This window comes from Theropithecus gelada, chromosome 1, assembly GCF_003255815.1.
Source record: "Theropithecus gelada isolate Dixy chromosome 1, Tgel_1.0, whole genome shotgun sequence".
NCBI classification, from domain to species: Eukaryota; Metazoa; Chordata; class Mammalia; order Primates; family Cercopithecidae; genus Theropithecus; species Theropithecus gelada.
Genome location: NC_037668.1, coordinates 80,079,110 through 80,099,704, shown reverse-complemented (window position 1 = coordinate 80,099,704; position 20,595 = coordinate 80,079,110). Strand labels below are relative to the sequence as shown.

Below are 20,595 nucleotides of genomic sequence, written 5' to 3'. Positions count from 1 at the left end.
TCCTCCTCCAACTGCTTAGAAGCAATGGATCTATTAACCCAATATTAACCTTCCCTATCAGGGGTGTATGCAAAAGACAAAGGCTCTTCAAATATTACTACCTTCTTGTGAAAATATGACAATATCCATTAAGTTATGGTAGCCCAACTATAACTGCTTAGAGACAATGTAAAATTCTTTAAGGGCCTAATTTAGCCTTGAACAAGATTAGTAGTAGAAGCTAATCAGAATAAAACTAAGACTATGAATATTATATTATCAGTATAAAATATCTAACACATAATCATAGTATTATCAGAACAGGTAAGTATATTGGAGATAATTTAATGAACACAGATAAACTGTGTTAAAGATAAACTGAGGCAGCAAGAAAAATTTCCTGACATTACAAATATTCTATTATCAGATGTGAAAATGATGTGCTTAATAAAAAATAAGAGAATAAGAAAAAGACCTAAAATTCAAGTTTCCAAGACCCAATAAAGAATAAAGAATGAAAATCACTGGTAAAAGATTTCTCTGTCTTGAGAACTAGAAAAATATGCACGCTATGATATACTCTAAATGAGAAGAGCTACTGACACTAAGAAAACAGATTTATATCTATTAAATAAAGGACTAAGTCATATCAGAAGTATGAAAGTATAAAAATACAAACCAAGGTCAAAATGAGAAAGAAAGTAAAGTAACCACCCCTCTAATACCTAGCTAATTAAAGATTTTCTTAAACAAAATTAACTCTATAGATTCAAGGTCAAATCATATATACAGCTTTTCAATATGTGAGGCAAGTCCAATAATACAACAGATAATTTTATATATCAACTTGACTGAGACATGGGGTACTCAAATTAAATACTATTTCTGGGTATGTCTGTGAGGGTGTTTCTGGATGAGATTAGCATTTGAATCAGTGTACTGAATAAAACAGATTGCCCTCCCCAATGTGACCAGACATGATCCAATCCATTGAGGACGTGAATAAAACAAGGCTTGAGGAAGAGGGAATTTTCTCTGATTGGTTGAATTGGGACATCAATCTTCTGCCCTTAGAATGGGACTTACACTATTGGCCCTCTAGTCTCAGAATGACACCACCAGCTTTCCTAGGTCTCCAGCTTGCAGAGAGCAGATTGTGAAACTTCTCAGCCTCCATAAATGCATGAGCCAATTCCGTTTAATAAATTTAAACACACACACATACGCACACACAGCCTTCTATATACTGTTGGTTCTGTTTCTTTGCAGAACCCTGACTAATACAAATAATATTATAGGTTTTCCTACTGGAATTATATTCCAGTCTCAGCTGGCAAAGCCTCCACTGTAGCTAAATCCAACCATCCACCTACTACATACATTCCCCTAAGTAGCTGAAATCTACTAGATTTCAGGAAAACCACACAAGATTTAAGGAAAATCACACAAGACCACTAGTGGCTGATCTCAACTATTTTATTTTATTTTATCTTATTTTACTTATTTTTGAGATGTAGTCTCACTCAGTCGCCCAGGCTGGAGTGCAGTGGTGCAATCTTGGCTCACTGCAACCTCTACCTCCCAGGTTCAAGAGGTTCTTGTGCCTCAGCCTCCTGAGTAGCTGGGATTACAGGCATTTGCCACCATGCCCGGCTAATTTTTGTACTTTTAGTAGAGATGGGGTTTCACTGTGTTACCCAGGCTGGTCTCAAACTCCTGATCTCAGAAGATCCGCCTGCCTTGGCCTCCCAAAGTGCTGGGATTACAGGTGTGAGGCACTGCGCCTGGCCACATTTATAACTTTACATTACATTTTCCTTAATCTACTTTCAACCTGCACCTCATCCCCTCCTGATATGCTTGGTATCCTTCAATTCAAAGTATCCTCTATTCAATTCTTCCAGAAAATAAACTTCTAGACCCCTGCAGGATGAAGGGGAAAGTTATTTGGCTACATAGGTAGGATTCAGCAGAACATATGCAAAACTAATCATTCCTTGTATCATATTCCAGCCAATCTATTTTCAGTACCACATCTCACCTAAGCCCTTAGAGATCCTTGGAGTCTCTATATCACAAATCTCTCTAAGGTGTTGTGGGGCTTCTCAACATATCTCCCTCTGCAGGCAAGTAGCTTATTGCATCTTCAGTTTGAAGACCTTCACTCTTTCCATTTACTGAAATCTTTCATCCACTGTTATCTCCTTTTCTGTTCTTACTTCTTACCATTTTATGAGGGTTTCAAGACAGAAAGAAAATAAATGGTGTGTGTGAGGAAGGGTCAATCCATCCTTTTTTTTTTGAGACAGAGTCTTGCTCTGTCGCCAGGCTGAAATGCAGTGGCACAATCTCCGCTCACTGCAACCTCTGTCTCCTGGGTTCAAGCAATTCTCCTGCCTCACCCTTCCGAGTAGCTGGGACTACAGATGCATGCCACCACGTCTGGCTAATTTTTTCATATTTTAGTAGAGACAGGGTTTCACCAAGTTGCCCAGGCTGGTCTCGAACTCCTGAGCTCAGGCAATCTGCCTGCCACAGCCTCCCAAAGTGCTAGAATTTCAGATGTGAGCCACCACGCCCGGCCTCATCCTGTTTAATTACAAGTCTCCATTCTTACCTTTGAGAAGTGACATATAATAAAATAAAATTATTGCATTCATTCTTAAAAGTAGACTTAAAGTTGCTAATGCCCTAATAAATAAAGAAATAGTTCAGAAAAATGAAGGGAAAGGGAGACACAGAGAGAAACATAAGCAATAGGTAGTGAAAAGAAGTATTCCATCACCTCCCATGGAGAATATGCTTCTTAGGTAAAGAGACAAATACTCCAGTACTTTTTACCCAGAATGAGCAATTTACAGTAATGACTTCTTCATTGTCTTTTGACATTATAGAATCATTTTTTGGAAGTAACAAAAGTTTAGTAAATGGATAGATGGACAAGTATACAACATAAAACAGTACAAATGTCTTAAATACGGTTCAAGATACACGAGAGGAAAACAAAGAATTTCACAGAACTCCTCTAATATTCCACTCAAATGTCACCTCCCAATGTGAAATTAATAATTACAATAATTAATCACATAGTTCTCCATGCTCCTATAATGTTTATATTTCATATTCCCTCTTTACAAAATGACTACACTAAACCATACGTCCATCCAAGACAGGAAACCCTTTTTATTAATCCTTTTATTCCAAGGCCCCAGCACAATTCTTTTCACACAGTAGTATTCAAAATATGTGGAATGATTTAATTATTTATTAAGTATAGCATAAAACACACTACCATGGCAAGGATTCCAAAGAAGTTCCTAATTTCATCACCCTCATCCCATTTCTACAACTGCCTTAGCTTAGGCCCTCATCAGTTCTAGCCTAGAGTGGTTCATATAGTTACCAAACTAGTGTTACTGCCTTCATTTCTCTGTAAAATATATCCTTCATAATCTTACTGAAATAGCTTTCTAAAAAGAAAATCATAAATCATAAATCTGGCCAGGTGCAGTGACTCACACCTGTAATCCCAGCACTTTGGGAGGCCAAGGTGGGTGGCTCACTTGAGGCTAGGAGAGTTCAAAACCATCCTGGCCAACATGGCGAGGCCCCATCTCTACTAAAAATACAAAAATTAGCCAGGCATAGTGGCGCATGCCTGTAGTCCCAGCTATTTGGGAGACTGAGGCAGGAGGACAGTTTGAGCCTGGGAGGTGGAGGCTGCAGTGAGCTGTGATCATGACACTGTACTCCAGCCTGGGCAACAGAGTCAGACCTTGTCTCAAAAAATAAATAAATAAAAATAAATTTTTTACTTTGAAATATAAAAACTGAAAAGCAAAGGGAATGGAAAAGATAAGGAATCTCCCTGGGATATATAACAGAAGACTAAAATTTTAATTGTAATACGAAGGAACGTTAAAGAACCATCATTTAAAATTAAGAAACAAAGATTTTATTTTTTATATAAACTTATAAGGAAAGCTGACAGGTATAAAGATGATGTTTAAAATATAAAATGCAAGAAATTCATTCTGATATGAACATGTTTATAACAGAAGATTTGTGAGGGTGAAAATTTCCAAAATCCTGGCCACAGATTTTTAAAAAGAAAAGAAAAGGTGGATATATTAGAAAATATTCTTAGTTAAAGATGTTTCCTGTCTTGGCTGTGATTAATACTATTCTCTACAGACAAATTCAGTATCTGACCAGTAATCAAACTTTTAAATTTTATTTTATTTCTTAGAGATGGGGTCTCGTAGTGTTGACAAGGCTAGATTCAAACTCCTGGGCTCAAGTGATCCTCTGGCCTCAGCCTCCTGAGGCTGGGAGTAGCTAGGACTGCAGGTACACACCACTGCACCCAGCTCAGTAAAGAAACTTCTTAACATTTCTGCCAGAAAGTCTGACACAGTGTTCAAACTCAACAGGTACAAAATCACATTCAATCTTCCAAGTTCTCTCTTTCGGTTCCCAATCTTAGTCTGAGCAGGGTTCTCAGGTAGGGATAGCAGATTGTATTTTTTTTAAATGGCTGCTACCATATCTCCCATCCCACATGATTTTTTAATGTAGTTGTGACACAGCACCTGTGACTCAGGTATCACAGTCACATTAAGAAGATAGTGTGGAATGGGAGATTTCAACTGAGTGGTGAAATCTACGTCTCCTTCCTCTAAACCTGGGCAGACATTCACAACTACCTCACCTAATGGAGTATAACAAAAGGGAAACTATGTAACTTCCAAGGCCAGGTCATAAAAGGCAATACAGTTTCTGATTGCTCCTTTTGGGACACTCACTCTTGGAACCCAGTAACCATGCCAGAGAAACCACATGGAAAGCCCACATTTTGGTGATATGTCCCATGAATCTCTACACATGTGAATGAGCAAGCCTCAAGACGACTCTAACCCCAGCCACTGACTACAACTGCATGAAAACCGTAAGAGAGAACCACCTGGCCAGGTGCGGTGGCTCACATCTGTAATCCCAGCACTTTGGGAGGCTGAGGTGGGCAGATCACCCGAGATCAGAAGTTCGAGAAGAGCCTGGCCAACATGGTGAAACCCCGTATCTGCTAAAAATACAAAACTTAGCCAGGTGTGGTGGCAGGCACCTGTAGTCCCAGCTACTGGGTAGGCTGAGGCATGAGAATCCCTTGAACTCAGGAAGTAGATGTTGCAGTGAGCCAAGCTCGCACCACTGCACTCCAGCCTGAGCAACACAGTGAGACTCTGTCTCAAAAAAACACACAGAGAGAACTGCCTAACCAAGCGCAGTCAATCCCCAGAACCATGAGAGATAATTAAATTGTTATCTTAAGCCACGGCATTTTGGTGTAATTCAAATGGAACAGCAGGTTAGTAATCTGATAGTCTTCAAACCAATCTCATATAAACATTTTAAAGAAAAAGGTAAAAACCTTAATAGGGACAGGAAAAAAAAGAAGAACCACTGATGGTAGCCATTCAATAAAACAAGCTTTGGGTCTCTTAGAGTACAGTTTAGGAAACAACTAATGTTATTCAAGCAAAAAGCCAGGTGAGAAAGGAGTCTTACTCCAACTACAGTAGCTTATCCAAGTTTTCCTCCAACCCACATACACTACTAATAAGTAAAGAGTTCCAGTAAATGCATTTTTTTCATCTCATTAATGTTCCAGTGCCATTTTAGTACTTATATATTGGCACCCCAGGAACTTACCTAGCAGCCAGCTCCTTAATGAGTATGTACATTATAATCCACTTGTCTCATGAACTCAGAAATTTTAGTATATTCTAGATACTATCCTCTCCTTCTCCCAACTTTACGTTCAATTGAACATCAAGTCTTGTCAATCTTACCTCTTAAATCTTTCAAATCCATCCACTTCTCTCCATTCCCACTGCCATATCCCATAATGCCTCCATCTTTCTGTAGCCTAGATTTTTGCAAGAATCCTACTCTGCCCCGTTTTGTACCCATCTAGCCTACTCTCCACACAAATACAAAATCTAAATCTGATTGTATCATTTCCATACTTAACACCATTCATTGTCATCCTATTGCCCCTAGGATAAAGTCCATACTTTCATAACATAGCTGACAGTGTTCTGCTCTGTTTGATTTGGCTTCTGCTTACTTCTCTAGTATGACATCTTATTCTCTATTCTCAAATTCTTACTCTATGCAGTAGTCATCTTGATCAACACAAACCCTCAATTCTCAATCTTGCCTATCTCTATTTTCCAAAACATACCTTCATACCAATACATGCTACAACATGAATGGACCTTGAAAACATTATGCTAAGTGAAGGAAGCCAGTCACAAACAACCACATATTATGTGGCTCTATTAATATGAAATGTCCAGAATAGGCACATTCACAGAGACAGAAAGTATATTAGTGTTGCCAGAGGCTGGGGATAGGACGAAATGGCGTGTGACTACTAATGGGTAGGGAGTTTCTGGGGTGATGAAAATGTTCTGGAATTATAAATGGTGATGGCTACACAACTCTGTGAATACACTGAATTTCACTGAATGTATGTTTAAAAGTGAATTTTACGATATATGAATTATATCTTAAAAAACAGTTTTTTAAAAAAGAAGTCTTCATCCATATTATTATTATTTAAGCCTTGAACACTCTCCAAACTTTGCGCCTGCCACTGTCAGTTGACTCTTACTTGTCCTCCTCATTCTATCCAAGACATCACTTCTTCCATTAAGTCCTTCTGATCTAGGTCTGAGATAGATGCCCGTTCAATCTTGTGTACCTTTTACCCCTATCAGAGCACTTATCAACTGATCCATGATTTTTTAAAACTGTCTGTCTCTCCCTTCCAGGCTATTAAGGTTTCTCAGGATAGAGATTGCTTCTTTTGTCATTGTATCCCTGGTGTATGATACCATGTATAATACAGAGTATATGCTCATACTTGTGAATCAAATTAAAATAACTAAAGGATTTACTTTCAAAGAACTTCCACCTAGGAAATGGTCCCATACAAAGGATCCCAAGAGTTGTACTGGGACCACTAAAACTTCAATGTACTTACTACTTCAAAGTTTATTAATGCCAACACATACTAAAGAACAATTCAAGGCTGGGCACGGAAGCTCACGCCTGTAATCCCAACAATTTGGGAGGCCAAGACAGGCGGATCACCTGAAGTCGGGAGTTCAAGACCAGCCTGACCGACATGGAGAAACCCTGTCTCTACTAAAAAATACAAAACTAGCCAGGTGTGGTGGTGCATGCCTGTAATCCCAGCTACTAAGGAGGCTAAGAAAGGAGAATCACCTCGGGAGGCAGAGGTTGCGGTGGGCCGAGATTGCGCCGGGCCGAGATCGCACCATTGCACTCCAGCCTGGGCAACAAGAGCAAAACTCGTCCCAAAAACAAAATAAAAAGAACAATTCAGACTTAAACCATGTTTTCTGAAGGATTTGTGCTGTCTATTCACAATCACAACTTAACAGAAAGTTCCTATTAGTTCGATGATTTACCTTAAAAGAAAGAAAAAGTGTGATTCAAGAGTGTGACTACAGCAATGGAATATCTGGCAAAACTGAGTCTGGAATTTTAAATCAACCATTAGCAATATGTAACAAAGCTGGCTTGATATTTAATCAAAATGAACATCTTTTATGAAGAGTCAGTGGAGTTTGGTGGAAGGAACACTGGTACAAAAATCTGGCTGATCCAGGCTTGAATTCATGTTCTATTATTTATTGTATTATTATTATTTTTTAATAGAGACAGGTTTTTGCTGTGTTGCCCAGGCTTGTCTGAAACTCCTGGGATCAAGCAATCCTCCTGCCTCAGTCTCCCAAAGTGCTGGGATTACAGGCATGAGCCACCACACCCAGTCCATGCTGTATTATTTAATAGCTGTTGCTACTTTGCGCAAGATAACCTCCCTGAATCTCAGTTTCTTTACACTTTGTATGAAAACTATACTTTGCAGGATAGTTTTAATGGTGACGAAGGTGTCTATATAAAGTGCCTTGCATAAACCTGATATGTAACTGCTCAATAAATGATAGCTATTATTATTCATCATCAAAAAGCATTTTGTGTGAAAGAATTAGAAGAGAAAGGCAAAGATGCAATTTGAACCATGAAACCAACCAGTGGACTGGTTCATACAATTAATAATCCATTAGGGCCACTGGTCTTAAGTGATCAAGTCTGAACAACGAAACAGAAAAATAGGAACAAAAAAGTAACCTGATGTTCAACTTTCTGAAGAGGCTAAGTAAATTTGATCCTAAAAAGACACCTTTGAATACGAACACCCTTACTCACAGCAGCAGAAAAAAGAAATGAAGTAAACTCTGAAAAGAGCTTTATTCCTGTAGATCAAGACCAAAATACATTAAGAGAATAGGATCTGGGAAGCTGACATTGTTGCTTCCCCACATTCACACAGGGCTTCAATTTCCAGGATATCCATCTGGCATCTTTCACAAACATCAAATTCCCAGTCAACAGCTATAAAGAACAAGGTGATTGTTTTCACCTAGTACACACTAAACAAAAAGCAGAGTAGTTTAACAAATATTGGAAAATGTGGTAACAGATGTATCAAATATACATAGGCGTTGAAATCTCTAGAACAGCAACTGATTTGCGATTGGAACTAAAAGAAGGAGCATGTTTAATTCTCATGTCTGGAGTAATCAGACTCAAAATGATATAAATTTGCATAAACATGACATAGGGACAGAAACTATTGAGATATACAACATCCCTGTGATGGTTAATTTTACATGTCAACTTGACTGGGCCAAGGAATGCCTAGACATTTGATTAAATATTATTTCTGGGTGTGTCTAGGAGAATGTTTCCGGAAGAGATTAGCATTTCAATGGAACTGAGTACACCAGATTGCCCTCCCCATGATATAAATACATACCTACATATATATAATTCTCTCTGTGTGTGTACACACATAATGAGACTTATTAAATGAAACTGACTCACAAACTTATGGAGGCTGAGACATCTCATGATTTGCTGTCTGCAAGCTAGAAACCTCTATCTCTGGGCTGCGCATGGTGGCTCACGTCTGTAATCCCAGCATTTTGGGAGGTCGAGGTGGGCAGATCACCTGAGGTCAGAAGTTCGAGAAGAGCCTGGCCAACATGGCGAACCCCCGTCTCTGCTAAAAATACAAAAATTAGCCAAGTATGGTGGCAGGCACCTCTAGTCCTAGCTACTCAGGAGGCTGAGGCATGAAAATGCTTGAACCTGGGAGGTGGAGGTTGCAGTGAGCCGAGATCATGCCACTGCACTCCAGCCTGGGTGACAGAGCAAGACTGTCTCAAAAAACAAAAACAAACAAAAAAAACCCTCTATCTCCTTCTGGTTCTGTTTCTCTGGAGAACCTAAAGTAGTATATAGATTGTCTGTCCATGATTGAAATATTAATTAATATCATATTAGTCCAAGTCTATATCTCCAATTTTGAGATGGTAGACATCTCTTGGATTTTCTTTGCCAACAGAATTATAGAACTGTCTACCGCCACCCCATATACACATATACACTTTTCATCACAAGATAAAATACCATGTTGAGGGAAAACCTATCTACCTAACCAGTTTATTAGCCTGATGTGAGCTCCTGACCTAAGCTGAATGAATTACAGACCCTTCTACGCTATGCCCGAGAGATACAGCTACAATAGCTGCCTTTGGATTCTGTGAGATATTGTCATATCCTTATAACTCTTATTTTTTTTCTAACTTAGCTCCAGTGGACTGCCTTAACCTGCAACAAGAATCTTAAAAAATATATCCCAATAGCATGATATAAATTGAGGCAAATGGCATCAAAATCAGTTTCAACTTTAATAGGACACCTATACTTTCAAAGATTAGACACTAAACTGAGATATTCTACGATCTACAAGTAGATAACAAGAGATAAATTCACGGAAAGAGGGATGGGTCTTATATTTCGGATCATTCTAGATGGCCAACTAACAGGGAGATATAATTTGTATACCACAAATTGTGTGAACCAAGAGTAATAACAAGAGTATACATAGACTTCCAGTTTCTAGTGCAGCATTTAAGAAGCTTGGAAGTCACTATTCTGCCTGAACAACAAAGTGAAAAGACTGAAACATCAACAACTCTTCTTAGATCCATAAAAGAAGTGAGGTGGCCAGGCATGGTGGTTCACACCTGTAACCCAGTGCTTTGGGAGGCCAAGGTAGGAAGATAGCTTGAGGCCAGGAGTTTGAGACTAGTCTGGGCAACATAGCGAGACCCAGTCTCTATTAAAAATAAATAAATAAATTTTAATTAGCCAGGCATGGTGGTGCACACTTGTAGACCTACTCAGGAGACTGAGACAGAAGGATTGCTTGAGCCCATGAGTTCAAGGTTATAGTGAGTTACCACTGCACTCCAGACTTGGCAACAGAGTGAGACCCCATCTCTTAAAAAAAAAAAAAAAAAAAAAAAAGCTGGATGTGGTGACTTTGCCCTGTAGTCCCAACACCTTGGGAAGCCAAGGTGGTCAGAGAGCTTAAGCTCAGAAGTTCAAGACCAGCCTGGGCCACTTTGCGAAACCCTATTGCTACAAAAAATACAAAAATGAGCCAGGTGTAGTAATGCATGGCTGTAGTCCCAGCTACCTGGGGAACTGAGGTGGGAAGACTGCTTGAGCCCAGGAGGGCCAGGCTGCAGTAAGCCCAGATCATGCCACCACATTCCAGCCCAGGCAACAGAATAAGGTCCTGTCTTCAAAAAACAAAAAACAAAAAAACAAAACAAAACAAAACAAAAAAATTCACAGCACAAACCACTGACACAAATTTGAAGGGACAGACAGGTGAATACAAAAAAAGTCACAAATTACCTGAGCAGAAACCCACAAGCAGGAACCTCTGTGGGAACCAGAGGTCAGGCAGAAAAGCTTGAATTATAATTGACAAACTGCTAGAGACTTAGTGTGGACAACTCTGAGAGTTAAAAACTTCAAGCAGACTCCCACACTTTTGTGGGGAGCTTGACCTAGATCTCACAGCATCAAGGGGGAAATCCCCTCATTTTTCTACAAGGGAAAGGGGAAAGGGAACCATTTTGAAATAAGCCAGAGCATTCTACTCTTTTTTCTTTTTTTTTTTTTTTTAGACAGGGTCTCATCACTCTGTTACCCAGGCCGGAGTGCAGTGGCGAGATCTCGGCTCACTGCAACCTTCCACTCCCGGGTTCAAGTGATCCTCCCGCCTCAGCCTCTTGAATAGCTGGGATTACAGGCGCAGGCCACAACGCCCAGCTAATTTTTGTATTTTTAGTAGAGCTGGGGTTTCACCGTTTTGGCCAGGCTGGTCTCAAACTCCTGACCTCAAGTAGTCTGCCCACCTCAGCCTCCCAAAGTGCTGGGATTAGCAGGCATGTGCCACCCCAGCCTAAGAGCATTCTATTCTTAATACGTTCTGCCCTCAGCAGAAACTATTTGACCAAAGCCTTACCTGCTGTGGTTATATCAGAGCCTAACTGACCTGGAGAAAGCTCCAGCCCTTTCTTGCTATCCTGTCCCCTCTAAACAGGGGAGAAAACTGAGAAGCACCTGTGAAGTTCACAGTCCAGGAGCAGAGGCTTGCTAAAAGATTGAGACTTAATTGTAGAACTATAGAATGCTCCCCTTCTCCCAACAGCTTATCACATTACTAAAGGTCTACTTTCAGCAGTTCCTCTTACCCAATATATCATGTCCAGCTATCAAGAAAAGATTACAAGGCATAAGGTTAAAAAAAAAAAAAGTTTCAGGAGAAAGAGCAAACATCAGAACTAGACTCAGATATAGCAGAGATGCTGGAATTATCAGACCAAGAATTTAAAACAACTATAATTAATATGCTAAGGGCTATAATGGGTAGACAGCATGCAAGAACAGATGGGCAATGAAAGTATAGAAAAATTCTAAGAAAGAACCAAAAAGAAATGCTAGAGATCAAAAACACTATAACAGAAATGAAGAATGCCTTTGATAGGTTTATTCAGGAGACAGGACATGACTGAGGAAAGAATCTCTAATTTGAGGATATCTCAATAGAAACCTCCAAACCTGAAGCAAAGTGAAAAATAATAATAATAATAAAAAATAATAACACAGAACAGAATACTCAAGAACTGCGGAACAAATACAAACAATGTAACATACGTGTAATAAGAATACCAGAAGGAAAAGAGAAAAAAAAATTTTGTAACAAAAATGACTGAAAATTTCCCCCAAATTAATGCCAAGTACCGATTCCCAGATATAGAAAGCTCAGAGAACACTAAGCATGAAAAATGCCCAAAAAACCCTATACATAGTTATATTCAAACTATAGAAAATCAAAGTTTAAAAAAAAAAAAAAAAAAAGATGGGGCCGGGTGCAGTGGCTCACGCCTGTAATCCCAGCACTTTGGGAGGGCGAGGCGGGCAGATCACGAGGTCAGGAAATCAAGACCATACTGGTTAATACAGTGAAACCCTGTCTCTACTAAAAAATACAAAAAAAAAATTAGCCAGGCGTGGTGGCAGGTGCCTGTAGTCCCAGCTACTTGGGAGGCTGAGGCAGGAAAATGGCGTAAACCTGGGAGGTGGAGCTTGTAGTGAGCCGAGACTGCACCACTGCACTCCAGCCTGGGCTTTTTTTGAGACTGCGTCTCAAAAAAAAAAAAAAAAAAAAAAAAAAAAAAGATGGGTCTGCAACCCCACCACTTTGGAAGGTCAAGGCAGGTGGATCATTTGAGGTCAGGAGTTCAAGACCAGCCTAGCCAACATGGTAAAACCCCGTCTCTACTAAAAATACGAAAATTAGCTGGATGGTAGTGGGACAAGCCTGTAATCCCAGCTACTTGGGAGGCTAATGCAGGAGAATTGTTTGAGCCTGGGAGGTGGAGGTTGAGGTTAGCCGAGATCGGGCCACTGCACTCCAGTCTGGGCGAGAGAGTGAGGTGCTGTCTCAAAAAAACAAAGCAAAACAAAAAAACACTGTACCTACAGAGGAGTAAAGAAAATAATTACAACCAATTTATCCTAAGAAACCTAAACAAGAAGAAAGAGGAGTGAAGAAACCATATAAGCAAGAAGAAGAGAAAAAAAACGACCAACCTAAAAATCTGTAAAATTGTCCTTCAAACATCAAGATTATATCAATAATCACTTTGGGCTGGGCGTGGTGGCTCACGCCTGTAACATCAGCACTTTGGGAGGCCAAGGTGTGCAGATCACCTAAGGTCAGGAGTTTGAGAGCAGCCTGGCCCACGTGGCAAAACTCTGTCTCAACTAAAAATACAAAAATTAGCCAGGTGTGGTGGCACGTGCCTGTAATTCCAGCTACTCAGGAGGCTGAGGCATGAGAATTGCTTGAACAAGGGAGGCAGAAGTTGCAGTGAGCCAAGATTGCGCCACTGCTCTCCAGCCTGGGTGACAGAGTAAGACTTCATCTCAAAAAAATAATACATAAAATAAAATTTTTTTAAAAAATTGCTTTGAAGGTCAATGGCCTAAATGCACCAATCAAGACAGAGACTGTCGCAATGCATCAAGAAATAAGACCCGGGCCAGGCACAGTGGCTCATGCCTGTAATTCCAGCATTTTGGGAGACTGAGGCAGGTGGATCACTTGAGGCCAGGAGTTCAAGACCAGCCTGGCCAACACAGTGAAACCCTGTCTCTACTAAAAATACAAAAAAATTAGCCAGGCATGGTGGCCACACCTGCTATCCCAGCTACTCAGGAGGCTGAGGCATGAGAATCATTTGAACCCAGGAGGTAGAGGTTGCGGTGAGCCAAGATCACACCACTGCACTCCAACTTGGGCAACAGAGTGAAACTCTGTCTCAAAAATAAGTAAATAAAAAATAAGACCCGGCCGGGCGCGGTGGCTCAAGCCTGTAATCCCAGCACTTTGGGAGGCCGAGACGGGCGGATCACAAGGTCAGCAGATCGAGACCATCCTGGGGTGAAACCCTGTCTCTACTAAGAAATACAAAAAACTAGCCGGGCGACGTGGCGGGCGCCTGTAGTCCCAGCTACTCGGGAGGCTGAGGCAGGAGAATGGCGTAAACCCGGGAGGCGGAGCTTGCAGTGAGCTGAGATCCGGCCACTGCACTCCAGCCTGGGCGACAGAGCGAGACTCCGTCTCAAAAAAAAAAAAAAAAAAAAAATAAGACCCAACTATATGCTATCTACAAGAAACCTGCTTCAAGTGTAGACACATATAGATTAAAAGTAAATGGATGGAGAAGCATATACCATGCTAACACCAATCAAAAGAAAACAAGAGTAGCTGTATCAATTTTAGACAGAGCAGAGTTCAGATTAAGGAATGTTATCAGAGATGAAGAGGGGCATTACATAATGATAAAGGGGTCAATTAATTCTCAAGAAGACATAACAGGCAGGGCACAGTGGCTCATGCTTGTAATCCCAGCACTTTGGGAGACCAAGGCAGGCAGATCACCTAAGGTCAAGAGTTCAAGACCAGCCTGGTCAACATGGCAAAACCCCGTCTCTACTAAAAATACAAAACAAAACAAAAAAATTAGCCAGGAGTGATGGCGGACACCTGCAGTCCCAGCTCCTTGGGAGGCTGAGGCAGGAAAATGGCTTGAACCCAGGAGGCAGAGGTTGCAGTGAGCCGAGATCGCACTCCAGTCTGGGTGGCAGAGCAAGGCTTCATCTCAAAAAAAAAAAAAAGACATAATCCAAGCCAGGCACAGTGGCTCATGCCTATAATCCAAGCACTTTGGGAGGCCAAGGCAGGCGGATCACCTGAGGTCAGGAGTTCAAGACCAGCCTGACCAACGTGGAGAAACCCCCATCTCTAGTAAAAATACAAAATTAGCCGGGCATGGTGGTGGTGCATGCCTGTAATCCCAGCTACTTGGGAGGCTGAGGCAGGAGAATCGCTTGAACCCAGGAGGCAGACGTTGACGTGAGCCGAGATCGCACCATTGCACTCCAGCCTGGGCAACAAGAATGAAACTCCGTCTCAAAAACAAAAGAAAACAAAACAATACAATACAAAACAAAATAAATAAAATAAAATATCCTTAGCATGTTTGAGCCTAACAACAGAGTGTCAAAATATATGAGGCAAAAACTGACGGAACTGCAAGGAGAAATAGATAAACAACAGTCTCCACTGTTGCAGCTCTACCAGACACCCCTGTATCAGAAATGAACACATCTAGCAGGCAGAAAATCAGCTGAACTCAAAACACTATAAATAAAATGGACATTTGTAGACTACTTCATCCAACAACAGTAAAACACGCATACTTCTTAAGCTCACATGGGACATTCACCAAAACAGATCACATTCTGGGCCACAAAATACATCTTAACAAATTTGAAACAATTTAAAAGAAAGAACAGAAACCATACAATGTCTGCTCTCAGAACACAAAGGAATCAAACTAGATATCCATAACAGAAAGCTTGAAAATCTCAAAATACTTGGAGATTAAAAAACATACTTCTAAATGAACACATAGGTCAAAAAGAAAACTGAAGAGAAACTTTAAAATATTTTGAAATAAAAGTGAAAACGCAACAAAATTTGCAAAATACAGCAAAAGCAGCACTTAGAAATTTACAGCATTAAATCCAAGAATTCAAAAAGAAGAAAGATCTAAAATCGATCACCTAAGCATCTACTTTAGGAAACGAGAAAAATAAGAGCACTATAAATCCAAACTAAGTTGAAGAAATAATAAAAATCAGAGGAGAAATCAGTGAAATCAGAAACAGAAAATCAATGGAGAAAAATCAATGAAAAAGCTGGTTATTTGAAAAGGCTGATAAAATCAAAAGCCTATAGCCAGACTAACTAAGAAAAAGAGAGGACAGATTCCATGGACATTAAAAGGATAAGGAATACTATTTATAACTCTATGGCCACAAATTTGATAACTACATGAAATAGATCAAATCCTTAAAAGACACAACCTGCCAAAACTTACCCGAGAATATAAACAGACAATATGAATAGGACTATATTAAAGAAATGTAATCAATAGTTAATAACCTTCCAAAACAAAAAGCACCAGGCCCAGATGAATTCACTGATGAATTCTGCCAAAAATTTAAAGAAGAAATTATACCAAGCCTCTACAATCTCTTTTAGAAGAGAGAAGCAAAGGAAATACTTCCTAACTTATTCTGAGGCCAGCCTTACCCTAATACCAAAACCAGACAAAGGCATTATAAGAAAAGAAATCTAAAGACCAATATTTCTCATGAACATCAATGCAAAGATCCCCAATAAAATATTAGCAACTCAAACATGACAATGGGCCAGGTGTGGTGGCTCACGCCTGTAATCTCAGCATTTTGGGAGGCCAAGGAGGCAGGCGGGTCATCTGAGGTCAAGAGTTTGAGACGAGCCTGACCAAAACAGTGAAACCCTATCTCTACTGAAAGTACAAAAATTAGCCAGGCGTGGTGGCCGCACACCTGTAATCCCAGCTACTCAGGACCTGAGCGACAGAGTGAAACTGTGTCTCAAAAAAACCTGACGATGTATAAGAAGAATTATAGACCACAACCAAGAAGGATTTATTCCAGGTACATAGGCTGGTTCAACATTTGAAAATCAGGCCAGGTGCAGTTGCTCATGTCTGTAATGCCAGCACCGTAGAAGGCCAAGGTGGGCAGATCACTTGAGGCCAGGAGCTCGAGACCAGCCTGCCCGACACAGCAAAACCCCGTCTCTACTAAAAACACAAAAAATTAGCCAGGCATGGTGGCACATGCCTATAATCCCAGCTACTCAGGAGGCTGAGGCACAAGACTCACTTGAACCCAAGCCTATAGCCAGGCTAAGAAAACACAACAACCCAAGGGGCAGAGGTTGCAGTGGACCAAGATCGTGCCATTGCAATCCATCCTGGGCACAACTCTGTCTCAAAAAAGAAGAAAAAAAAGAAATTTTTAAAAATCTGAAAATCAGTTAATGTAATCCATCATATCAACAGGCTAAGCAAGAAAAATCACATGATCATATCAACAGATGCAGAAAAACCTAATGGCAAATTCTAATTGATTCATAACAAAACTCTCAGTACAGTAGGAATAGAGGGGAATTTCCTCAACTTGGTAAAGAGTACCTATTAAAAAAGCCCTACAGTTGGCCAGGCATGGTGGCTCACGCCTGTAATCTCAGCACCTTGGGAGGACAAGGCAGGTGGATCACCTGAGGTCAGGAGTTCAAGACCAGCCTGACCAACATGGTGAAACCCCATCTCTACTAAAAATACAAACATTAGCCGGGCATGGTGACACATGCCTGTAATCCCAGCTACTTGGGAAGCTGAGGCAAGAGAATCACTTGAACTCAGGAGGCAGAGGGTTCAGTGAGCCAAGATGGAGCCACGGCACTCTAGCCTGAGCAACAAGACGACGAAGTCCCCTCTCACCACTGCTTTTCAACATCATACTGAAAGCTCCCAGCAAATTCAATAAAGCAAGAAAAGGAAATAAAAGGTATACAGATTGGGAAGGATGAAACAAAACAATTTTTGTTCATATATGACATGACCATCTATGTAGAAAATCTGAAAAAAATTACCAAAAAACCTCCAGGAATAAGTGATTATAGCAGGGTTACAGGATACATGGTTAATATATAAAAACCAATCACTTTCCTGTATACCACCAATGAACAAGTCAAAGTTAAAATTAGAAACACAATACAATTTTTACATTAGCACCAAAATAAACAAAACGCTTCTGTATAAATCTAACACAATATATTCAAGATTTACATGAAAAAACAACAGAACTCTGATAAACACTATCAAAGAACTAAATAAATGAGAAGATATTCCATGTTCATGAACAGAAAGACTTAATATTGTCAAGATGTCATTTCTTCCCAACTTGATCTACAGATTCAACACAATCCCAATCAAAATCCCAGAAAGTTATTTTATAAATATTGACAAATTGATTCTAAAATGTATATGGAAAGGACAAAGACCCAGAATAACCAACACATTATTGACAGAGAACAAAGTTTGAAGCCTAACACTACCCTACTTCAAGACATACTGTAATCAAGACAGTGTCAAATTGGTGATAGACAAATAAATCTATAAAACAGAACAGAGAGGCCAGAAATAGACACACACAAATATAGTCAGCTGATCTTTGACAAAAAAGCACAAGTAATACAATGGATCAAAGATAGTATTTTTACAAATGGTACTGGAACTAGACATCCACATACAAAAAAGGATAAATCTAGACACAGACCCCCTATACCTTTCACAAGAGCTAACTCAAAACGAATCAGAAAACTAAATGTAAAACACAAAGCTATTAAACTACTAGAAGATAACAGTAGAAAATCTAGATGATCTTTGATTTGGCAATGACTTTTTAGATACAATACCAAAGGAATGATCTATGAAAACAAGAATTGATGAGCTGGACTTCACTAAAATTAAAAATGTCTGCTCTGTGGCCAGGCACAGCGGCTAACATCTGTAATCCTAACACTTTGGGAGGCCAAAGTGGGCGATCACTTGAGCTCAGGAGTTCAACACCAGCATGGGCAACATGACAAAACCCTGTAGTACCAGCTACTCAGGAGACTGAGGTGGAAAAATGGTTTGAGCCTGGAAGGTCGAGGCTGCAGTGAGCTGTGATTGCACCACTGCACTCCAGCCTGGGTGACAGAGTGAGAGGCTGTCTAAAAAAAAACAAAAAATAAAAATTCTGCTCTGCAAATGACACTGTTAAGAGGATGAAAAGACAAGCCACAGACTGGGAGAACATACTTGAAAAAGATATATCTGATAAAGGTCTATTATCCAAAATACACAAAGAACTTTTAAAACTCAAAAATAAAAAAACAAACAACCGGATCAAAAAACAGACCAAAGACCTGTACAGACACTTCACCAAAGAAGGTATACAGATGGCAAACAGGCATTATAAGATACTCCGCATTATATGTTATAAGAAAAATACAAATTAAAACTATGAGATTCCACCACAACCTATTAGGATGGCCAAAATCAGGAAGACTGACAACACCAAATGCTAGAGAGGATGTGGGTGCAACAGGGGCTCTCATTCATTGTTATGAGGATGCAAAATGGTACCGCCACTTTGGAAGACAGTTTGGCTGTTTCTTACAAAACTAAATATACTCTTACAATATAACCAGCAATTGTGCTCTTCAGTATTTACACAAAGTAGCTGAAAACATGTCTACACAAAAACCTGCACATAGACGTTTATAGCAGCTTTATTCATAATTGCCAAACTTAGAAGCAACTAAGATGTCCTTCAGTAGGTGAATGATAAGTAAATAAAAGCTGTGGTACATCCATATAATAGATTCAGCACTAGAAAGAAATGAGCTCTCAAGCCACAAAAAGATATGGAAGAACAAAGGCAAACTTCTAAGTCAAAGAAGCCAATCTCAAAAGGCTACATACTGTATGATTCCAAATATGTGACATTCTGGAAAAGTCGAAACTACAGAAATAATAAAAAGATCCGTGATTGTCAAAGACTAAGGGAGAGGAATGAATCAGCAGAGCAAAAAGATTTTTAAGGTGGTGAAAACACTCTGTATTATATTATGACACATGACAACATTACACATATGTCCAAACCCATAAAATATACAACACCATTGAGTAAACCCCAAAGTAAATGATAATCTTTGGGTGATAATGATGTTTCCATGTAGGTTCTTAAACTGAAACAATTGTGGAGAGTATTGATAATGGCAGAGGCTATACATGTGTGCGGGCAGAAGGTACACAGGAAATTTCTATTTTCCTCTCAATTTTGCTGTGAACTTAAAGTTGCTCTAAAAAACAAAGTCTACTAAAAAAGACAGAGTATATATAAAGCAGCGTTATGAGTCACTACTAATCCAGTCAATGCAAGTGATATATTTCACTTATAAAGTACCAATTGGAAATCTAGCCAAATTGGTAGGTCCACAAAATCATATAGCTTTATACTTGCAATAAAATTAGATCCTATGTATGCTCCTATCTTGACAACTCTTTGTGAGCATTTAGGGCATTGTTTCTAACTTTTAACCACATCAAATTTGAAAAGAACATAACCTGAATTGTCTCAGCCAAAGCTTAGGATAACAGATGTAACAAATCCATGCTCAAATTACTTGTATTAAAGAACACTACAGGCTGGGCACAGTGGCCCACACCTGTAATCCCAGCACTTTGGGAGGTCGAGGTGGGCGGATCACCTGAGCTCAGGAGTTCAAGACCAGCCTGGGTGAAACCCCGTATCCACTAAAAATACAAAAATTTTCTGAGCGTGGTGGCGGGCGCCTGTAATCCCTGCTACTCCGGAGGCTGAGGCAGAAGAATCGCTTGAAGCCAGGAGGCAGAGGTTGTAGTGAGCCAAGATAGCATCACTGATCTCCAATCTGGGTGACAGAGTGAGACTCCGCCTAAAAAAAAAAAAACACTACAATATTATTTAATGACAACCCAAAGAAAATCTCTCCCTATAGGTGCTCTTCCAGTGTGGCTCCCTTTTCTTCTAAAGTCTTTACCACCCCCATTCAAATGACTCGGATTTCTACAAACATCACCTCGCACTCAAAAGCCAAGG

The 20,595-nt window shown here is 39.9% G+C and overlaps 1 protein-coding gene across 2 annotated transcripts in view; it reads right to left on the bottom strand.

Moving 5' to 3' along the window:
* ZFYVE9 (zinc finger FYVE-type containing 9) overlaps positions 1 to 20,595 on the bottom strand; it is a 202,921-nt gene that overhangs the window by 134,072 nt on the left and 48,254 nt on the right. The gene's annotated exons all lie outside the window — the stretch shown is intronic.